We start from the raw sequence: 23904 nt of genomic DNA, 5'->3' as shown, positions 1-23904 counted from the left end.
AGAAAATCTCTTCATGCTGCCACGCGCCTTCAGCGTTCAAAGCTATGATTATCCCCAGATATAATCATTACAGTTCGTTGAGAACCTGGTTAGCACAATGCTACACAAAAATCCAGTCAAACAGGTTAAGAGTCTTCCTTGCAGTTATTTAATTAATTGATTTAAATATTTAGTGCAGTAGTAAGCTAGAACAATTCTCCGGAGAAAAGTGGTTGGGAGAAAACCAAGCACATCGCAGGGTGTGTCATGTGAAAATGCAAATGTAGAAGATCGGTTTATACATCGGTCTTTCTCTAATCTGCAACCATAGTTGCCAGCCGTTCCCTAAATCTCATCAGTTCGGAGTGCCGGCTTGCCTAACCCAAACGTCTAGATATTTAGCCAATTTAACATGTTGCTGCGTAGCTTCAAGGAACGCAGATTCCACGTTCCCCGGATTGAAGTGGCTAGGAGAAAATTTGCGTCAAAGTGTGTGTGCCACAGAAAAGTGTGCCTGCGAAGTTTTATGGTATGCATTCTGTGTGTGTGCAAGCATATAAACCAGAGAAAAGGCTTCGAAGGGGAAACTCAAGATGCCACACTTTATGCGTGCCTAAAGAACTAACAAAACAGCACACTACACGCACAAAGATAATACTGCAGACAACCACCGCAGTCCTACCACACTAAGGGTCCTGGCGAGTAAATCACAGCCGCACTCATACAGGCTTGATACCAAAAGCGGGTGGTCCGCACGCTATGTCGGACGCGGAGTACGGACAAAATCCCAGGTGGTACCTTGTTTCATGAGACGCCGCTTTTCTACGACAGGAATTTTGAGGATTAGGTGAAGCTGGATGCCGATGTAGGAGCGTCCTCACACCGGTGACGAGGTCTGGGAGGTAAAACCAGCGGCTGGCTGTGTCGGCGTTTTGGAGGGGTTAACACAACGCTCACCTTCCGAATACGCGGTCAGCGTCGTGATCCACGGGACCGGGGCATCAGCCTATGGAACCACTTCGAATCAGTGGGCCTTACGATGAAACACCTCTGGCAGCAGCCGACGGCCGTGCGCCAGCGTCCTCCGCACCTGGAACGTTCCTCCTCCTGTTCACCTCGCAACTCCTCCTTTTATACCTCTTCATTTTCTTCTTCTTCCGCCTCGTTTTCGGATTCGTGGTCTTCTTCTCCATCTCCTTAAAATAACACTGCACTCACCTTTCTTCGCCCTTCTATTTCTCTCAAGTGTCACGTTCCAATTAACATGCCTTTTCATAGGTCTATCGTTTTCTTTTTCTCTCGTGACAGTGTTTCACGCGAAAAAAATTGGCAGTGGCTTAGATAACCTATGCCAGGATATACGTAGCGAAAGGTACAAATTTATCTTGGTTACACCTTTTCAGATAGCTTTGGTTTCTCCCCCGAGTTGCGTGATAAAATCACGTGATCGGATACACGGCGGGCCTTCACGTCGTCTTCCATCGCCGCATCGCCTTCCGGCTAGGCCAGGGCACGCCGCTCCGCGTCGCGATGTATCTCCAGGCCAGGCGCTCTCTCTCTGCTCCGGCATCTCAGCCTCTGGCTTGGCCGCGCGCGGTTCATTGTTCCTGTTCTCGGCAGCCAGCCGCCAGGCCGCAACCTAGGGAGTCGGAGAGTTGAGATTCTCCAGTCTCCAGAGCCGCTTGACAGCGCCAGACTCTCCTTATTCCATATGCAAATTGATATAAACCGCGGCGGTGTCACCCTGCATTTATACGGCGACGCAGCTTCCCTGCGCATGCGCAGTAGCGCGCGCCCTGCATGATCACATCTGGCTAGGGGCCGGCGCGCGTAATGACTTCACTCGACTCCTCGCGCATGCGCACAGCTGGCGAAACGATGCGATCGGAGCGGCGACGAGGCGGGAGGTGAGGCGCGCGCCGACTGCGCACTGTCACGTCACTCAGCTCCTCGCGCATGCGCAGAACTGCACCTGTTCGAGTTACGCGAAACGGGGAATCTGTGCACAATGTAGCTGCTAGAAAAGCTACAGATACTTCTCCAACAGTTAACATACGTATACTCCTCCGTAGCCTCACTCTAATCTTTGTGCACTACTGGCAAGACGAACGCCACCCGGAAAGCGCCACCCCTCACAATCATTAGGTGCGCTGCTTGTTCTAGTAGCCCATTGGTCACCTCCGCGGATCGGGCTTGGCCGACCCAGGCCTTCTGGCTCACCAGGTCGGAGCAGCCGATGAAGGCTGCCTCGCAGTCCTCCTGGCTGGGCTTGTGTTTTGGGGCGAGGTTCTGGGTTGATTGACATGTACACATCATGTTGAAGGTGTCCGATGACCTCCCCGCATAGTGCGGGCAATGTCCTGTACATGCAGTCTCCGAAGATTTTTCCCCTCAATGCAGGCAATGTCCTGTACATGCAGGATCAGTGTTATAAAACTTCCGTGCACAGCAGTGTTTATGTAAAGGCGGAGGAGAGTGCGTTCGTCTACCTTTGTAAGGCCCTTACAGGGATTAGAATAAATTGCCGGACCGAATTGTTATAACTGAATAATTTCTCAAAAATTGAGGCCATGAATGGGTTGGAGATCCGTTTCGGAAGGTTCTGCAGGTGTTTCCCGGAGAGTGAGAGCGTGGGTGATGGCGTCTACCGTTTCATTGCCTTCGAGGCTCACTTGAGCAGGAGCCCACACGATCGCTCGAGACGGGGAGGCTCCGAGGTAGTCGCTATATTAAAGGATGTGATAAGCAAAGTGAGCAATGTACCCCTATTGAATAGTTCTGCAGGCCCCTCTCGAGTCGGGGGTGATGACTGTATGGTCCAGGGACCGTATTACGGATCGCTCTTACTCCAAAACATTATCAAAAACGTTGTCACTGCACCGTTCTGGTCAGCCGTGACCGGCAGCCATACTGATTTTTTGCGTTACCGGCTGACGTCGTAAACGTGCCGGGTGTTGCTTACCTAATTATGCGAGCTGATTAAGAATTTTCTGACAGCGAAGAAAGTTGTGTGGATGTGTTTGAGACCGAGTATGGCGGCTGTTTACATCTCGGGCGTCCCCGCGAGCAACAGTGTAGGAGGGTGCATGAAGACTGTTTTGAAGCGCACACGAGTTTTTCAGTTGTTTCGAGGCTTCGACATAGGAAGGAGACTGCACAGTGTCTGTGCGACGTACTCGCCGATGAACTGGGAGGTGTGCTTGTCACAGCGTTCTCATTGGAGCTGCAAGTGCTGTGCGCGCGGCGCTTCTTCGCCACCAGTGTTCTAGGCACCGTAGAAAGTGAAGCACGCGTCGGCGTTGCCCAACCGACTTGTCAACGTTGGATGGCAGAAGGTGCGCGCCTTCCGGCGAGACTCGAAGACAAGACACCACATCGGGTGGCTCGATGGCATACTCATCGCCAGCAAAATGCCCCGGGGCTCTCCTGCAGACATGCTGCAAAGGGTTCTACGCTGCGGGCATCATGATAGTGAGTAGACCTTAGCGTCTGTTTTTGATGACATGAATTCGGTTAAATCCGGACCATGGCAACAAACCTTCAGGGGTAGCTTTGTGCTGTGCACGTTTTCTTCTAACATCTGTGGCGCTACCATGCGCACTCTGGCCATGGGCCCGCGCTAACCCGTATCCTTCAAAGACGCGTTCGTCTCGCAGCATTCCACGATGGCGGAAGGCCAGCTACACGACGGAGATTTTTTCATTGTAAGCAGTAAAAAAGCCCTGTCAACCATCGGGCCACCTAAATTGCAGATAGAGAGCTTCAGCACTATGGATTGGCCCGGATCTGCTTACAGCTACGTTACACCAAAGCAGACTGATTACAGTATGGTAGTGTATTGCCACCCTTTACATTATTTATAATTGTAGCAGAAGCACAGGAAGCATATAACATTGTTGAAATACATGGCTTTTCCTGTCTAAGAAACCAACACACAATGTACCTGACGGCACTTGTGTTGTATAGACAATCATAGCGCATCATTTTTCTCAGTATGATGGTAAAAGTTGTCCTTACAGCAGTGCTCAGTCGTGCATCTCAATCATGCATTGTCTGGCAGTGGGCTACTTAGCACGAGTCGTCCATTTTATAGAAAAGCGCCCCGCAAGGCTTTTTAGATCACCGAGGAAGGGCATGCGTAACAGCGTAATTTTTTGTTATGCAGGAGACAATGTCTGCCCACTGGAGCCATGGCTGCTTGCGCCAGTGGCGTGGCACCACATACCCGACCCAGCAGATGGCCTGTACCACATTCCAAAAGCTTTCACGCAATTTGTCGTTGACGCTGCGTCGGTGCGCCGCGGAGCTGCTTCTGGTGCTTGCGAAGGTACTGGACACACCAGTGTCAGTGGGAGTGCGCATTGTGCATAAACATCGCGCGTAACGCACTTCACAACCTCTGTTTGGATGCGCCCATGTTTTCAGAGGGTGCAGGTGACCTGCCACTGACCAAAATTATGGGCCGCAACTAAATGCTGGCAGCCTAGTAGACTGCTTCCCTCCTGACCTACCTCCTTGGGAGAGCAATGTGCTACGGTATTCTCGGCCTCTTTAGGGCGACTCGGCTCCAGAGGCAGGCGTACCGAAAGATGGTGCAGCTGCAGTGATTGCCGCGTGTCGGCGCACAGCACGCATCTACAAGAGTGTGAGCAACTGTATGATTTTGTGTCCTTGGCCAGTGTGTGTGTGGCGAGAAGCCTGCAGTGACAAAAAAAGTACCCCCACCAGCTGCCACTCCATTGACAGTGCGTTCGCCAGTATACCTCTGTAAGGAGCCAGCGCCTCACTGCAGCCAGAGAAGGCGACGAGGTGGCGGACGAAGAAAAAAGGCGGAAGTGGAACTTGGCGAAGAGAGCGTGCGAGGCAGAACAGGAAGAACGCGGTCGGCGACGGACGTGGACCATATCTGCTGGCTTCCCAATTTCGCCGGCTTGGGCCTCAGCAGCGGACGCCCCGGCTACCAGACCTGGACAGCCGTCATCAAGAGCCTGACCCACCAGACCCTGGCGCCGCTGTTCCCTTCCTGTCCGGCAGCCTCTGAACACCGTCACCCCCGCTGCTTACCCGGCTGCCGTACCTGGAGGCCATGCCCGTAACACACAGATGTGACGGCTTCCTGCGCCAGCGTTGAGACCCGCCGGGACATCGGCGTCAACCGTACGCCAACGCTGTGGCGCTGACGCTGCCCCCGGGGAGACTGCCGTCAGCACCACGTCTCCGTTAGGGCATAGACCTGAGCCTACTGACTGCGCCGACGCCCCGCCACACGTCCTCGCTCGACGCACCAACTACCCGCCACACTCATCACTCGGACACGAAAAACTTGATTGCAGCATTCCTTTTTTTCAGCTCTGCCTTTCACCTATCGAGAATGTTTTGTTTTTCCGCTCTCGTTTTTTGTTGTTTCCTTTCAACTCCTCCTTCCTTCCTCTACAGGCCCTCGTTGATTTCTTTTACTTTTTACGCGTGGTAAATTTATCCTGCAGTCTTTCCCCACAAAATCTGCCAGCCCGTCAGCACCGTGTTGCACGACCTCTTTCTCCCACCCTCACCGTTCGATGACGTTCTACGTCACATCAGCGGTCACTCAGGACGTGCTACATCCGCCGCTTAAGAACGTGGGTGGCGCTGGTTAACACTCCCAAGGTTAGGTTATTTGTAAATATATATGCCCCTGGAAGCAGAAGGTTTGACTGCCGTCGCCGTAGCTCAGCGGTATAGCACCAGACGCGTAAATCGGAGGTCGTGGGTTCGGATCCCAGTGGCGGCATGTGGTTGTTTTTTCTTCTGCTTTTCTAATCAATTAGCTTTAAGGGATAACAGACGCAGTAATGTTATAAATTGATCAACACCACAAAATATTTAAATAAAAATTAAAAATCCCCTATGCCCCCTGGTTTCTGTGGCTGTTGGCTTCTCTCATAACCTTGGGAGTGTTCATCAGCGACACCCACGTTTTTAAGCGGCGGACGTAGCCTGTCCTGAGCTGACGCTGATATGATGTAGAACGTCGTCAAACGGCGAGGGTGGAAGCTGTGTGACAACCCTCTTATGCTTCCGATGGCGTCAAGGCTGCCAGAACCGAGGCCCGCGCTAAGCAATTAAGCAAAGAAGCGAAGGGGAATGAGGGACTCGTTATAAATCGGTGGCTCGTTATAAGGGCGGTGTGCAATGGCACACCGCCAATGCAACGCAGTCTGGGAGTTTCTTGGAACCTGAAAAAGCATGTCTTCACATTTACGACTTCAATCCAAGAGATGCCATTCACTCGGCGCGGTGTCTTGTCAGTGGTGAATAGCCTGTACGACCCACTTGGGTTTGTTGCTCCAGTCATCATTCAAGGGAAGTCCCTCCTCCGACAGCTAGTCGTTGGGACATGCGTCTGGGACTGTCCACTTCCTGAAGAATAGGGCCGCGTGGGAGACGTGGAAAGACTCCTTGCAAGTACTCGAGCAGCTGGATATACCTCGCACCTATTCCCCTGCCTCACTCACTACTGCACAGCGCAAGGAATTGCACATATTCTCCGGCGCATCAACCAACGCTGTGGTTGCAGTGGCTTACCTCAGAGTGACATATCTAGATGGTGCGTGCCATGTCGAGTTCGTCATAGGAAAGGCTAAGCTAGCACCACAGCCGGAACACACCATCCCAAGGCTTGAACTGTGCGGCGCGGTGTTGGCAGTGGAGCTAGCAGAGCTCATCAGTCGTGAAATAGACATGGAACTTGATGCTGTAAGTTTCTACACTGACATCAAGGTGGTCCTAGGTTACATACATAATCAGACTCGGAGGTTTTATGTGTATGTCAGTAACAGGGTCGAACGCATCAGGAGCTCTACACGGCCAGAGCAATGGCACTACGTTCCTTCCGACATGAACCCTGCGGACCTCGGAACGAGGTCTGTGCCAGGAGCCCAAATGGCAGGATCGGTCTGGCTGACAGGCCCGGAGTTTTTCTATCATCAAGAACACTGCCCTCGGGTAACGAAGGACAAGTTTGACTTCGTCGATGCTGATTCTGACACGGAGGTGCGGCTCCAGGCAACTGTTCTCACAACCAGTGTAGACGTGCAAGAACTCGGCAGCAGGCGGTTCGAGCGCTTCTCGAGTTGGATTAAGCTGACTTGCGCAGTTGCAATGCTTGTGGGGCTGGTGAGCAAATTTCGGGGCACCTCTCGCAACGTGTCAGACTGCCCGCATAACAGCTCATCTCACCAATTAGGGCCTTCGACAGAACACACAGCCCGAGCGAAGGCAGTAATTATTCTGTCTGTCCAGAACGAAGCCTTTTCAGTAGAGTTGATAAGCTTGCAACAAGGAAAGAGACTCCTGAAGTCAAGCCCTCTGTGGAGACTGGACCCATGGGTCGATTCCGACGGGCTTTTGAGGATTGGTGGCAGACTAGGGAGAGCCAACTTTTCGACCAGCAAGAGCGGAAGCCCATCATCTTGCCAGGACGACACCATGTCACCACCCTGATTATGCGGCATTACCACGAGCAGGTCAAACACCAAGGACGCCATTTTACTGAGGGAGCGGCCAAGGCAGCTGGGCTCTGGATCGTCGGAGCTAAGCGTAGCATCGCCTCATACATACACAGTTGTGTTACGTGTTGCAAGCTCAGATGAAGGCAGCTGCAGCAGAAAATGGCAGACCTGCCTGCAGAAAGACTAAGCACCGAGCCACCTTTCACTTATGTCGGCAGGGAAGTATTTTAGGAACTTTACTTTATAATCTCTATCTGAATGATATCGTAACTATTACCCGTAAAGCAAAATTTATTATCTATGGAGATGACACTACTATTTTTATTGCTTGCAATAATATTAATCTTCTTGTTGAACAATGTAACAGTGCAATGAAATCCTTAGAGGAATGGTCGAGAGTAAATGCAATGAAGGTAAATGAAAGCAAAACAAAAGCGATTATATTCAGGGCGAAAAACAAGCACATACCTCCGCATCAAGGTATCATAATAAACTCACGATGCATCGCTTTATTCCAGAATTTTAAATGTCTGGGTGTCACCTTTTCCGCAAAGATGTGCTGTGATAATCACGTCAAGCATGTTCTAAGCAAAATAAGTCAAATAACTGGGGTAGTAGGTGGTTTAAGGTATATCCTTCCCACACGCATCAAACGTTTGCTTTATCATTCACTCTTTCAGTCACACTTGAACTATTGTCAACTAGTATGGGAAAACTTAACATCCACTAATATAGAGCACATCCACTTGTTACAGAAAAAGTATCTCCGACACACATATAATGCTTCTTATGCTGCTTCCACCTCAACTTGCTTTAGCAACTCTGGTGTAATTCCAGCTCACAATCTCTACAGATATCGCTTAAGCCATGTATATAAGCAAGAAATCCACAGGAATATCAAGAATATACGTAACCTATCCCAATTACAAGACAGAACTCGGAGTCACCTTACAAGACACTTCAAGGATTGGTCAGTACCAATGTCACGTTCAAGTTACGGGAAACAGTGCCTTAAGTACACAATACCAACGCTTTTGAAATATTATAATTCTGTCCGTTTTGACCTCTTCACGGCAACCTACAAGAACCTCCGCCAGATGTATTTGGTTTCGTTAACGAGTACTTAGTCTGTATCATATTAAATATATATGTATATGTTTGCATATCAAGAATATGTTACGTGATGCCGCCACTCTGCCAAAATAAGGGATTGTGGACCCGTCGAGCTGTCCAAAGACAGCTTTTTTTCTACAATCCCCCATCTGTATTTGATGGCAAATAAAGATTTTCATTTCATTTCATTTCATAGATATATTTGGCCCGTGGCAAGTCGTTTCCCGTCGGACCAGAGGCGGTGAGGCCCAAAGCAAAAGGTGCGCCGTGCTCTTCACTTGCATGAGTATCCACGCTGTTCACATCGAAGTGATCGAGAGCATAGCCACCTCAAGTTTTATTAATGCTCTCCGAAGATTCTTCGCCATAAGTGACCCCGGCAAAGCAACTGAGGTCCGATTGCGGGACGAATTTTGTTGGAGTGTGCTCACAACTAAAACTGGACACCAGTGGCCCAGACCATGAGAAGCTAGGATCATTCCTGTCAGACCAAGGATGCACTTGGGTATTCAAACCCCCTCATGCTTCTCACATGGGATGAGTGTGGGAAAGAATGATAGGAGTCACACGGCGAATTTTGGACTCCATGCTTCTTGAGAGTACCTCTCGTCGCCTTACTCATGAAGTCTTGGTAACCTTCTTGGCGGAAGTCTCGGGGATCATAAATTCCCGACCCCTCGTTCCTGTCTCAACGGACCTCGAGTGCCGGGAAGTGCTGACTCCTTCAACGCTCCTGACCCAGAAAGTCAGCGGCAACACAGTGCGACCAGCCTTCGGTGAAAAGAATATGTATCGGCGACAGTGGCGGCAGGTTCAGTGGCTGGCCGATGCGTTTTGGTGCCGTTGGCGACCCGAGTTCCTTACCACCCTGCAGAGCCATCGGAAGTGCAGAGGACAACTAGAAATCTCAAGGCAGGTGACCAGTGCTCCTGAGCGACAGCCAGGTTTATCGCAACGAGTGGCCTATGGGACTCATTGTGAACGCCATCGCGAGTGCGGACGGCAGGGTGCGAAAGGTCGAGATCAAGACGGCGACACGGGGAGTGATAAAGACGGTTCTGCGGCCTGTGACTGAGACAGTCCTGCTTATTCATGAGGCAGTTCTGCTTATTCCCCGTCTGGTTATATGTATAACCAGACGAGGAGTGTGCTGTCCCGAGTCCAGTTTGAATATCCCGCCGGTGCCAGCTTCATCTGCGAACACTGGACTTCTCTTCTCCCCGATCTTTCCCTTCCTTCCCCCTGTGCGCCTTCCCTCTCGCCCGCGTGCTTTCTCCCTCTTTACACCTCCCTCCGGGGTTTCATCCTACGTAACTCGTCTCTCTTTCGTTCCTTCTACCGCGCTGCACGACTGTAGCAGCACCGCGTTTTTACAGGTTGTAAATGCCTGGATAAATGTTGCTTTTCCTTGTGTTTGCGACCTGTCATCTATCTGAGGAGTGGCCGCAGCCCCAACGCGTGCCACGGAATCAGAATAGTGGTGTATATCAAAAATTATGTTGTGAACGCTCTGTCTTCACTAGGGCGAACGCTCTGCCTTCACTACGGCGAACGCTCTGCCTTCACTAGGGCGAGGCCATGTCTTCACTACGGCGAACGCCATGTCTCCCGAACGCTAAGCGCACGCTCCTCAAGCTTTCTCTCGTCCCTTCCTCCTGTCCTTACCCTCACCAGGTCACCTATATAAGCTGGCTGACCGGGATGAATAAACGCGCTTTCTATCCCCAGCGTCCGTTTGTGTTCCATGGAAGCACGGCACGCGCAATGCGCGTACGAGCCTTGTAACAGTGGCGACGAGCGCAAAGCGAACCCACGACAAGTGCCAACCTGAAACGTCGGTAAAGGCTGAGTCGCTGGACACAACCATTTCGGCCATGGCACATCACCAGCTTCCCCGAGTATGACGAACGCTGTGACAACTGGAGAGCCTATCTGACGAAAGTTGAAGCCTACTTCGAAGCAAATGGAATAGAAGATTCAATGAAGAGGGCGTTGCTCATTTCTGCACTGAGCACAAGCACAGTACAAGTACTTTCAGGGACAGTTCCACCGAAGAAGCCTAATGCGCTGAAGTACGAAGAAGTAATTCAAGTCCTAAGTGTGTATTTTCACCCAAAACGCCACGAAGTAACGGAGCGCTCCCGCTTTTTGAACCGGCGTCAGCTGGAAGGTGAGTCTGCTCATACGTTTATTGTTGCAGTTCACCAAATAGCGGATGGCTGCCACTTCGGAAGCATGCTCGACAGAATGCTTCGCGACAATATAGTATGTGCCGTCAGGTCTAGTGTCTGCAAAAGCAGTTGCTGGCGAAAACAGACCTCACCGTGAAGGAAGCCGAAGCGATAGCGCTTAGCTCCGAGGCAGCAGAAAAGGACGCTAACGCGATTTCTTCAGGCTTGACGGCCGCAAAGAAAATAACCGCGCGGAGACGGACCAGCGAGGAACCTGTATTAGAGTGTGGACGGTGGGGAAGCACAAAACACAATGGAAAGGCGTGCAGCTGGATTAAAGCTCGATGCTGCCGCCGCGGCAGGTTCGGGCACCTGGCGAAAAAGTGCCTTAGCGACGACAGCAAGGAACGCCAGAAAACCCATTCTCAAGGCAGGTCAAGCCAACCTTTAAATGTAATCGAGGAAGCATTGGATGACGCGGCCGACAGCATGCACATCTGGACTTTGGTTGCGTGTCGGAAGTCTCAGTTGGAACCTGCGATTCGCCGAACGTTCACGTGGTGTGACAGCAATATACCGATTATTGCCGATACTGGTTCAGCTGTGTGTGTTGTGCCTAGGCAACGTTTTGAGCAGCAGAAGAAACAGTGGCCACCATTATCACTGTGCACTATAGAACTTTCCTCTTACCTAGCGACCTTGCCACTTCTGGGGCAGTTGGATATGCCTGTCTCGTATAACGGGACTGTCGTCGAGGGCTCATTATTATCGATTGCCCAGGAGAAAGCCTCTGCGGACGCGCCTTGATATCAAAACTCAGCAACGCAGGGTCCTCAGTCCTCAACATCGGGGCAAAGCTGGGGGCGAAGCTCGGGGCGCCCCTCGGGAAAAACTGTGCATCAACTTTGGGCGTGGTGATCTCGGACTTCCAAGACGTCGTCAGCACAGAATTGGGCCTGATTGACGGACCACCAGTGCATCTTCAACCGAAAGAAGGAGCCCCACCAAAATTCTGTAAGGCCCGTTCTCTTCCATTTGCTGGGCGCGACAAGGTATCCAAAGAGATTGAAGGGCTGGTAACCATCGGAGTGTTGTCCCCTGTAACAAACGCAGAGTGGGCTATAGCAGTTGTGCCAGTACTACAAAAAGGATGGCACCGTTCGAATCGAATCTGCGCAGATTTCAAAGTAACCCTAAACCCTGCATGTGAGCTGGAGGAATGCCCGCTACCTGTCATTGATGACATTTTTGCGTCCTTGAATGGTGGCGAGCAATTCAGCACGCTCGACCTGCGTGACGCCTATAATTAGGTCCCTCTCGATGACCAGTCCAAGGAATTGTGCGTTATCAATACGCAGCGGGGGTTGTCCTGCTACAACCGCTTGCCTTTCGGTACAGCTTCCGCGCCTGCAACTTTTCAACGGAAAATCGACAATGTTTTGAAAGGCATATCAGGTGCCCAGGCTTACCTCGACGATATACTGATATCGGAAAAACACGGTGGCACCGACACATGAAGGCTGGCGCTCCGCATAGAAATTACAGAAGTCGCAGTTAAGTGACTAGCAAAGCACGTTCCCGCTGCTCTTCCTCTTCGCTTCGAGCGCACGTACGGCCATCAGGCGGTAGTTCAGGGGACACTTTCACTGTCTAAATTACTTAGACGCGAAAGCGTTTTCCGTACCACTTTGACTGCATCTGTGGCACTGGTGACGTCACCACTGGATAACGTCACACAATTATTGACTTAGTATGAAGGAATAAAAATTACTAATTAACTCCTAATTAGGCCTACTTCATAATGACTAGATGCAAATTAGCCGCTAATTATTGCCACTTGAACTTCGCCTTTAGGAGTACAACGCGACCGCGTGTTGCAGCGCTGCCAGGGAGTCCCCACCCGTTCTGTCCGATGCCTTGCCCTTTGAACGCACCTTTTTTGAGGAAAGGAAATGGCGCAGTACGTCTCTGTCACTTCAGCGGACACCTGCACCGCACCGTTCAGGAAGGGAGGAAGTGGGAGTGAAGAAAGAAAGAGAAAGAGGGGCCGTAATGAAGAAAATGAAAATAGCATTTGAGGAAAGGAAATTCCGCAGTAACTGTCTCACAAATCTCGTTGGACACTCATCATTCGTTTGTATAGGAAGGAAGTGGTAGTTAAAGAACAAAGAGAAAGAGGGGGCATAATAAAAACAATGAAAATTTTATTTGAGGAAAGGAAATTCCGCAGTAACTGTCTCATATAACTCGTTCGACACCGCTCCAAAAGCGTGATGCCTCTACTGACAAGCTTGTGCTGTCAGCCTTCTGTCGACAATGATGAGGCATTAACGGCTTTCGCCTTGAAGCCGACCCCTCCTCTTCCTTCTCGTAATGTACGCCACTGCCCCAACAGATAGAGCTCGACGGCAGCGACTCCCAATGGTCTTGTTCTAGCGTAGTCAAGCCGCGCGGGGATGCAGGAATCACGCGGTGAGCGGCGAACAACGCAGCGCGCATCCAAGGCGCGTTCACCAAGAAGCTTGCGGCTTGCTGGCCGTTCGTTCGGCGCGGCAGCTACGCAAGCGTTCGGGGCATCAGGTTTGTCGAGGATGATGTTGCCTAGAACTACGAGTGCAACTTCAGAACGCGCGTTTCAGCAAGGCGCCTGGCAGCACTTCTACCTGATTTGCAGCTCCGCGCCTATATTTCACTGCTACAAAGGGTCAGCAGCATAAGGTTCAGAGAATGGCCAATTCGGAATATATGGGCATTAATAAAATAACGCTCTCGCGACCTGTACACATGTTAATATGTAAAATGACTTATTACAGTGTACCTCTTCCCCTGTCCTTTCTACTATCCTTTCACTCCTTTCATTTCACTTCTACACTGCCTGCTTTGTTCCTTTTGTTCCGCTACCGCAGCTCAGGTGCTTCCAGCAAAGATAGGAGATGCCGGGGAGAGGAAAAATATTTTCCTTCCATTTATTATGTCACTAAAAGCCCTTACTACCACTTAAATCTCTCCGCCGAATTTTAGGGGAAAGGAAAGTGCGCAGTATATGTCTCACATACAGCAGACACGCGCAGTAAGGGAATGGAGGAAGCTTGGAGCGAAAGAATAAAGCGAAAAGTAGCTGCGGTAGTGAATGGATTGATGGACGGATTTAAAACTTTATTATGCAAGCGAGTTTGGACCTTGCAAGGTCTCAGGGCAACCGCACAGCCCTCACATTACCGCATGTGTTCAGGCCACGTAGGACCACGGCACTAGCAACCCGCTTCACACAGCGAAGTTGCGTGCCCGGGTCCTGCAACGCAAGGAGGGCCTTGCATTCGTTTCATGTTCCTATGGCGGGTGGTGGAGGTGGCGAAAAATTTTAATACTCAAAGAGAGTTCGAGGGGACTCCAGCTCGGGACTCCAGCGTGGAGCAGTTGAGGAGGGCAGTCTCCCATGCCTCTCGGGTTGGGGTGGGGAAAGGGACAAGGCGAGGATTCTTAGTAGATGCCCACACCATGTGAAAGATATCGCACATCTCTCCACAGTGCGGGCAGCGCCCATCTGTGTTCGGATCAAAGTTTTTTGCTATGGCAGGACAGAGAAGAGTTCTTGTCTCCAGGCGCCCCAGAGTTCGCTCCTTCAACTTACTCAGCCCCTTGGCAGGTGGCGGGTAGAGGCGGTGGCTCTCGCACTAATGAATTAGGATTTCGCGGAACCGAAGAAGCGGTTTATGAGCTTCTGTGCCAGGAGAGCTAGGGTGAGGAGCCCGGTGTGTGAGCACTCGGGCGGCCGCATCAGCGGCCTCATCGCCTCGTAGACCATGGTGGCGCCCAGATCACGTTTGTGCGATTTGGATCGGCGGGAGCGCGTCTTAGGATTTGGGAGGCAAGAGGTGATATTTGCCCGGCAATATAATGTTCACAGGCCCGGCGAGAGTGTGTGAAAACCGTTCTCGATTTTGGATCGGCGGCAGCGAGAGCTATTGCAACTTCCTCTGCTCGTGTTGAATTTGGGGCCAGAAAAGATAGCCCATCGACATTCATTCTCCGGTGGACTACGGCCGCCGTGTAGAATCCCGCGGCCGACGGCCCTGTGATGTCCACGTAGTAGACGCCCTATGTAGATCCATATTGCCTCTCGAGCGTGCGAATCCACGCTTGTCGTCTACCTTCATGTGAAGCCATGTCCATGTTACGCGGGAGCGGAGCGACACGGAGCATGTGGCGCCACAGCACTGGGTGGTTCTCCGTCTTCGCTGGCATGCATGTGTGTTGGATGAGTAAGCGGTTTAGCAGGCGGCGCCCAGGAGCCGACTACGATAGCCGCGTATATTTGTTCACGAGGTGGCCCTCCCGCAACTCCTGATAGGATTTTGCCACTCCCAACGCTTCAGTTTGGCGTTGGAGGTAGCAACCGGGAGGTCCAGTGCTCGCTTTGTTCCCTTCTTGATGATGGCGTCAATGCGCTCGTCTTGTTGTTTGGTGGCGTGTAGGTACGGCACGTCATAGGTGATCTCGCTCGTCACGAAGGCCTGGGTGAGCCGAAGCACGTCCCTGCCCCGCAGACCATCCCGCTTGTGGGAAACGCGGTGCAGCATGCGCCCTACCTGTTCACCTATGCGCTTGAGTTTTGCAATTGTAGAGTCCGGCCTAAGATTGTTATTGATGAACAGACCCAGGATCCGGAGCTCTGCCACTTCTCTGATGGGACCGCCCGGCAAATATATATGTAGAGACTGTTGTCCTTGTGGTTTGTCCTGGCGTGTAGAAGCTCTGATTTTGCGGGAACACATTGGAGACCACAGGCAGCAGCATATGCATCGACTATGGAGGCGGCCTGCTGAAAGCGGTCCTCCATCTCCCCAAAGGACCCCTCGGTGGTCCAGATTGTAATATTGCCCCGAATATTTGTAGCGTTTGTTTGTTGTGTTTATTTGTTCATGTCAGGGTTGGCGCGCTTGAAAAGGCGTTTCATATCTTCCACATACGTAGTAACGGTCTCGTTTGGGTGTTGAAATCGCGACTGCAGCAGGATCTCCGCTCTTTCCTTGCGTACCACGCTAGTGAACGTAGCCAGTAGTTGCTTCTTGAAGGTCGCCCAGGTCGTGAGGGAAGATTCGCGGTTTTCAAACCATGTTCTGGCGGAGCCGTCCAATGCAAAATAAACGTTTCGAAACTTAGCGCTGTCGTCCCAGGCGTTCAGCGCTGCTACATGATCGTACATGTCCAGTCAGTCTTCCCCATCTTCGTGTGGTTCTCCACGAAAAGTCGGTGGCTCACGGGGCTCGCCCACTTTCGACATAAAACCAGCCCTGCCCCGGGCCAGAGAAGACCAGATCCGCAATCTTCTTCGGAACTACAGCCAGTGCTTCTCATCGTCGCCAAAAGTCCGACAAACGCCAATTGCCAAACATCGCATTATAACCGACCAGCACGCCCGACCTCTCCGCCAGAGCCCCTACCGAGTGCCGCCGCGAGAACGACAAGCCATCCGGGACCAAGTTATCCAGCCTTCAAAGAGCCCCTGGGCGGCACCTGTTGTTCTAGTGAGAAAGAAAGACGGTGCACTTTGATTCTGCGTTGATTACCGTGCTTGAACAACATAACAAAGAAGGACATCTACCCCCTCGCTCGCATCGACGACACACTGGACCGGCTCTGCAACGCCAGATATTTCTCATCGATGGACCTCAAGAGCGGCGACTGGCAAATTGAGGTCCATGAAAGAGATCGCGAGAAGACCGCATTCCTCACTCCAGATGGCCTCTTCGAGTTCAAGCTGATGCCGTTTGGTCTCTGTTCCGCACCAGCGACATCTCAACGAGTAAAGGATACAGTGCTGGCAGCCCTGAAGTGGCAGATTTGTCTGGTATATTTAGATGAAGCCGTTGTCTTCGCCTCCAGCTTTGAGGAGCACCTGAAAAGGCTGCGAACAGTACTAGACGCAAAAAACTCGTCCGGGCTAACCTTAAATGCAGAGAAGTGCCACTTTGCCTATGAAGAGCTGCTGTTTCTAGGCCACATTGTTAGCAAGAAGGGAGTACGGCCAGACCCGCAGAAAACAGCTGCAATCGCAATGTTTCCGCCACTGGCCGATAAGAAAGCTGTGCGCAGATTCCTCGGACTGTCCGCGTATTACCGACGTTTCGTAAACTTTTCGCGCATCGCCGAGCCACTGACCCACCTGACAAAGGCAGATGTGCCATTTAAATGGGAAGCGCCGCAAATAGAAGCCTTCAAGGAACTTCAGCGCCGTTTACAGACCCCACCGATCCTTGCGCACTTTGATGAAAACGCCGAGACTGAAATTCATACCGACGCAAGTAGTGTGGGCCTAGGTGCTATCCTCGTTCAGAAAATTGACGGAGTGAAGAAGGTCATCGCGTACGCTAGCCGTTCCCTGTCCAAATCCGAAGCAAATTATTCGACAACTGAGAAGGAGTGCCTTGTCATCATCTGGGCTACGTCGAAATTCCGCCCCTACCTGTACGGACGACCGTTGAAGGTGGTGAGCGATCACCACGGACTGTGCTGGCTCGCCAGTTTGAAGGACCCCTCTGGCCGCACCGCTCGATGGAGCCTACGGCTCCAGGAGTTTGATGTAACCGTCGTTTACAAGTCCGGACGCAAGCACTCTGACGCCGACTGCCTGTCACGAGCCCCTGTAGATGCACCGCCGCTGGACGACGATGAGGACGCCTTCCTGGGACCCATCAGCTGCAGCTCTTTTGTACAACAGCAACGCGCGGACCCCGACATAAAATGCCTCATCGAATACTTGGAAGGCAAGGTTTCTTCACCCCCCGCCTCGTTCAACCGAGGATTGTCTCCGTTCTGTTTACGGAATGATGTCCTCGTGAAGACCTTTGCAGCGAACAAGACAGCCTACCTCCTTGTACCTGTAAGTCTGCGCGGAGAAGTTCTTCAGGCCTGACACGACGAGCCGACAGCTGGACATCTCGGGTTTTCTCGCACCCTCCGCCGCATTCAAGACAAGTATTACTGGCCCCGACTGTCTGCCTATGTCGCACATCATGTGAAAACCTGCCGAGATTGTCAGCGACGAAAGACCCCTCTAATCAGACCACCAGGAATTCTGAACCCCATTGAACTCACCTCAAGGACCTTTCAGCAGATCGGCATGGACTTGCTTGGCCCGTTCCAGAAATCAACATCTGGAAGTAAGTGGATCATTATAGCGACCGACTACCTCACCCGCTACGCCGAGGCAAAAGCCCTACCGAGCGGAACATTCTTCTGCGACACGGCGCCCCTGATGTGCTCATCACTGACAGAGGAACAGCATTCACGGCGGAACTGACGCAAGCCATCCTCCATTACAGCCAAACCAGCCACCGGAGAACAACTGCATACCACCCGCAGACCAACGGACTGACCGAGCGCCTCAACAAAACCATCGCCGATAAGCTCGCCATGTATGTCGATGCCGAACACAAGACCTGGGACGTCATCTTGCCTTAGGTAGTCTTCGCCTACAACACTGCAGTGCAGGAGACCACCCAGATGACGCCTTTTAGGCTCGTCCATGGCAGAGAGGCCACGACCATGCTGGACGCCATGCTACCGAACGTTAACGTGAAATATAACGTCGCCGTCGCCGCCTACCTACAACGCGCAGAAGCCCGAAGACTTGCCGATTAAGGATCAAAGACCAGCAGCGGACCGACGCCACACGCTACAACCTACGACGACACAACGCGGTATACAAGCCAGGAGGCCGAGTCTGGGTTTGGACGCCCATTCGCCGCCTAGGATTGATCGAAAAGCTTTTGCGACGCAATTTCGGCCGGTACAAGGTTCTTCGTTGGATTGGTGAATTGGACAGCGAAGTCGTCCCTGACCAAATGACTGCATCCAAGCGACGCCGCGTGCGACCCAAAGTAGTCCATGTTGTACGCCTAAAGCCCTATCATGCACGCTAAAGGACGCCTTGTTTCCACATTCGGTGCTTATATTTGCACAATCCGTTTTTGATTTTTGATAGCCGCATTATGTTTAAAGCATCGAGTCGATGGTTCTTTGAGAGGGGAGTAATGCCGCGAATCTTTGTAGCGTTTGTTTGTTGTGTTTATTTGTTCATGCTTCATGGCTGCCGGCACGCCGCTTTATCGCTTCGTTTGTGACGCAAGACGCGCCTAGAATTATCTCGATTGATCGCATCGAGGCGGATCCGATTCTACTTTGTGCCAGGAAGTTCTAGAACCTTCCACGCTTTATCTGGATGGTTCGCTATCAGCTTTAAAAATAGCACGGCCGACAGCGGCGGGTATTCTGTACGACGACCGCCGAGCACGCTTGTTGCTACGCCGCCGCCGCCGAGTGATTCAGTTCTTTGCGGGCGCAAGTCAGCCCGAATAAAGCGTTTCGTTTCGAAGACGTTCTCGCTGTTTTCCTGTTCGCCGTACTGCAGTCACCACTACGTGACAATATCGTCAGCGCAGAGTGCGTGTTTTATGCCCTCCACCTGAACCACTCGGCCGGGCAGGTGAATCATGGAGATATTGAAAAAGAACGGCGATAACACCGCCCCCTGTGGTGTACCTCTTGTACCCATAGAGTACGGGCCGCATTCCTTGTCCTCGATCCGGAGGAACACCTGACGCGCAGAGAGGAAGTCGCTGACATAGGCGACGACCCTCACCCCGCAGTTAGTGGTGTTCAAGTTAGACAGTATGATACCATGTTTAACAATGGCGGGCTGTCCTTGCGTGGGAGGATCAGCAGGGAAGCCTAGGAGGCTGTGGTCCAGGTTGGCTTGCGATTATCCGCAGAGAGCGCACTCTAGGGAAATAGGGTGGAAGTGGGATAGAAGCTGAGGCGTAGGAAGAGCTCGGGTGTGGTGTCTCCTCCTGAGCATTTGTTGGGAGTCGGATAGGCGGGGGTGGGGAGCGGGGTAGAGTCGACGGGTGAGGCGTGCTCATTGAGTCAGTTCTGAGAACGCGTGTGCCCGCTCCCTAGAGAAATCTCGGCTGGGGTTGCCATTCTCAAGGTAAATAGGTCATCGCGCTATGTTATCGGCGGCCTCATTTCCGCGATTGCCAGAGTGAGCCGGCGCCCACACGAGCTCAATACACCAATCGAAATTTAGTGTGCACATTCTCAATATCTGCCAGACCTCTCCAACCCTACGCGCTACCATCGTACCACGTGCTAACACGACCCCCCTCTTTTCCGCGGTCAAGCCAGACCTCCCCAACCCTGGGCGCTACCATCATCCAGTACCACGTGCTAACACGACCCCCCTCTTTTCCGCGGTCAAGCCAGACCTCGCCAACCCTAGGCGCTACCATCACCCAGTACCACGTGCTAACACGACCCCCCTCTCTTCCGCGGCCACGCCGATGAAGACGTCGACGACTGGCTCTCCACGTTTGACCGCGTGAGCCGCCATAATAACTGGGACAGCACCACTAAACTGTCCATGGTCTTCTTCTACCAGTGGGGTGTTGCCCTTCAGTGGTGTAGGAGCTGTGAAGCGATCCTTCCGACTTGGTCGCGATTTACAACTGCCTTTAGGGTGCATTCGGCCTGCCTGCCGTTCGAGAGCTTTGCTCCGAAGAACGGCTCTGTGGTCTCGCCCAGCGGACCCTGTCCGCGCGAAAACGTCCTTTTTCACCCCAGATGGCTTATGGAATTAAATGTTAACAAGTGTAAATTTATGCGTGTGTCAAGAAATGCTAATGAACTTCCTGTGTATTCTCTTAAGAACGCACCTTTATATCCGGTAACTACTTACAAGTATCTTGGCCTTCATATCACCTCTGATCTAACATGTGCCGTTCACATCGCGCATATAATATCCAATGCTAATCGAATGCTTGGCGACTTAGGACGCAATTTTTCTAAAGGACCATCCTCTTTAAAATTACTCCTTTACAAAACTCTAATACGGCCCAAACTCGCATACGCCGCGTCAATTTGGGATTCCGGCCTAACAAACCTAACACAACCTTTGGAAATGGTTCAGAATAACTACTCGCTTCATTCTTTCTAACTATACCAGAGCAGCAAGCATCAGTGCCATGAAATCTAGCCTTAACCTACCATCCTTATCATCACGTCTCAAAATTTCTCGCCTTTCCCTTTTTCACAAGTTATTCTATCACCCGCAGTTTCATACCGAACTTATCTCACCCCGTCAGTACGCATCATAAAGACTAGATCACATTCATAAGGTTGGCATCCCTTTCTGCAGAACTAAAACTTTTTTTCAGTCATTCCTACCATGCACATCGTATGAGTGGAATCACCTTCCTTCTTCGACGGCCCCCATCACCGATCATCGTTCATTCGAGAATGTCATAGCTAACATTGTTTAACTATGATGTATGTTATACTGTGTTATTGTTTTTTGTCTTTCCCTGAACGCCTTAGCTAATAATGTATGTATAGTAGTCATGTTTGTACTTTGCCTGTTTAATTAACTCCTGTTTGTTAAATTTCATTTTTTGTAACCACTCCCCTCTGTAATGCCGTAATGGCCCCGAGGGTATAATAAATAAATAAATAAATAAATAAATAAATAAACAAGAATTTAACTTGATCTCTTTTGGCTTAATAAACACACTTTGACATTCGAGCGAATGATGGACACTGTCTTGAGCGGACTCAAGTGCCATTCCTACCTTTGTTTCTTTGATGATATTGTCTTGTTCTCTCAAGACTTTCCTACCCACCTCCGTCTATAGCACGTCCTTACTTGTCCGAGTGCTCCTGTCCTTGAAATAAATCTGCATAAGTGTTGCTTCGCCACTAAGAACCTCTATATTTTGGGCCATGTGGTCTCCAAGGCTGGCGTTCTTCTCGATTCCGCAAAACTTCGTACTGTTGCTGATTTTCCCAAGCCACTAAATCTTGAAGAAGTGTGAAGGTTTATATGTTTATGTTCGAATTTTCAGCTCTTGATTTGAAAACTTTCTTATATTCTCATCACGTTAACCCGCGTGCTCTCTTCCAGCGACAATCTGTCCACTTGGACACCAGCTTGCAATGACGCCTTTACCACCTTACGCCACTTTCTCGTGTCACCCTCGATTCTACGACATTTTCACCCCACTGCACCGGCTAAAATGCACACTGACGCCGGTGGAGTGGGTCTTGGCGCAGCGATCGCGTAGCCGATGCCGGCTTCTGGTGAATGCGTGGTGGCTTACGCAAGTCGTACTTTAACAAAAGCTGAATCGGTGTATTTGGTGACCGGAAAAGGATGCTTTGCCTTCATCTGAGCGATTGGAAAATTCCGGCCTTACTTCTATATCCGTGCGTTTTGCTCCGTGACGGATAATCATGCCCTCTTTTGGCTCTCTTCTCTGAAGGATCCATCTGGCCTTCTTGCTAGTTAGGCCCTCCGCCTGCAGGAGTACGACATTCATGTCGCTTACCGCTCCGGCGGCAAACATTCTGATGCTGACGCCCTTTCCCATACACCTATTCCGAGTGACTCGTCTCCACCATTAACAATTTGTCGTCCCTTGAAATCTCAGACATGCCGTCTGAACAGAGAAAGAGACATTGGATTGCCACCCTCATCACTCTGCTGTCTCCTTCCCGCCATTCCGCTTCTCCAGCTCTCGAACGCCAAGCTCGCCACTTCGCCGTTCGGCATTATTTGCTCTACCGCCGTACCTACACTGCAAACAAATTCCGTGAATGTTACGTACAAACTCTCCATAACAGAACAAACGCTTGCTCTGTTGAATCTAAAATGGAGGGTCCATCCGTAACACATTCGTGAAGGTGACTGGCCGTATTATGCATTTTCTGAAACGTATGACTCGCCGTAACTGTTGGCCCCCGGACTAGGCACGATATGACGTCCCATTTCCGATCTGTGTGGTTTACTCTTGTTCGGCAATGTCCGCAAACTAGCATGGCGAAAATGAGATTAACCCCATGTGCAAAGGTGAAGATCCGAGGGGGGGGGGGGGTGATAATCAAATTAGACCCAAGAGACGCATAATGTTGCTTCAACGTTGAGGGACTGCTACAAATTGTAAGCAACATTAAATAACAAAGGACTTACTTTGCTATAACTTTAAAAGAAGAACGTTGACTTCATAAAAAAATGTTTTCACTGTTGTTAACCACATGACAGGGTAACAATTAATAAATGCATTTAATAAATCATGTAGAAATGCAGCATAATGAGGTCAAGAGTTAAAAAAACATTTAGACACAGACAATGGTTAGACAACTTCTCTAAATTGAAACTGAATACCAGCGGAAAATACATTACAAACATGATGAAAGTGCACAAGGTGAAAGCCGAATTTCCGTCTGCCGTTTGAGAAGGAAACGAACCAATGAGAAAGCCAAAAGCATGGGCAAACAGATTTGTGAATGCAGTGCAATGTAGCAGTCACATCTTTGCTACACAACCATCAATCAAAAATGCTAACTCCTTCACGGATAAAAAAAGCACAAACACAACAAAATATTGCTCATTGCAATGTTCAATTTATTAGGTACCTATAGCCGGCCATTCATGCCTGGTCTTCCTGCGGATAAATGAAACGCTGCAAAAAAGCAGTGAGCAGCCATAATTGCTCTAGTGACAAGGAGGATGTGCACCGTCGGTGCTGCTCTCTCATCCTGAGCAGGAAATAATAGCTGTTTTTTTCTGGAATGTACTCTGGAAGCGTGAATTTCCTATCCACCTTTATTTAGCTTGCACTGACACGACCCATCATGAACTCTGCAGCTTTGACAAACATGCGGGCCAGTCGACAGCTACAGAAGACTGTAGAACCCTGCTAACTTGCAAAAAACCAGTGCTCAGAAAGAAAAATTTGAAAAAAAATGAGGAGTTCCTTATACGCACTATGTTTTATATGGTACAAAGAATGCGGCTAAGACATGGCATGAATATTGTTTTTTTCTGCTCAGTTACAAACTTTCTCGCCTGTGCTAACATATTACTGCAATGTAAATAATGAAACATGCCAGCATTGCACAACATGCTGTAAGACTTACAAAATACACCCCCTGCAAGGCTACCACATGCCTCTTACATGTGGTAATGTTTATATTTACCAAACTATCTAGTCTAAAATGAGACACCAAGCCTCCGACATCTCATGATGTGTACCTCCCATGCAATTAATTAGAGGGATTGGAGATGCTCCTCCTTGATGGCATTTCATTCGCTA

This window comes from Amblyomma mixtum, chromosome 2 (assembly GCF_055824585.1).
Source record: "Amblyomma mixtum isolate Tamu chromosome 2, ASM5582458v1, whole genome shotgun sequence".
NCBI classification, from domain to species: domain Eukaryota; kingdom Metazoa; phylum Arthropoda; class Arachnida; order Ixodida; family Ixodidae; genus Amblyomma; species Amblyomma mixtum.
The sequence above is the reverse complement of the archived record's forward strand: the minus strand, read 5'-3'. Positions refer to the sequence as shown.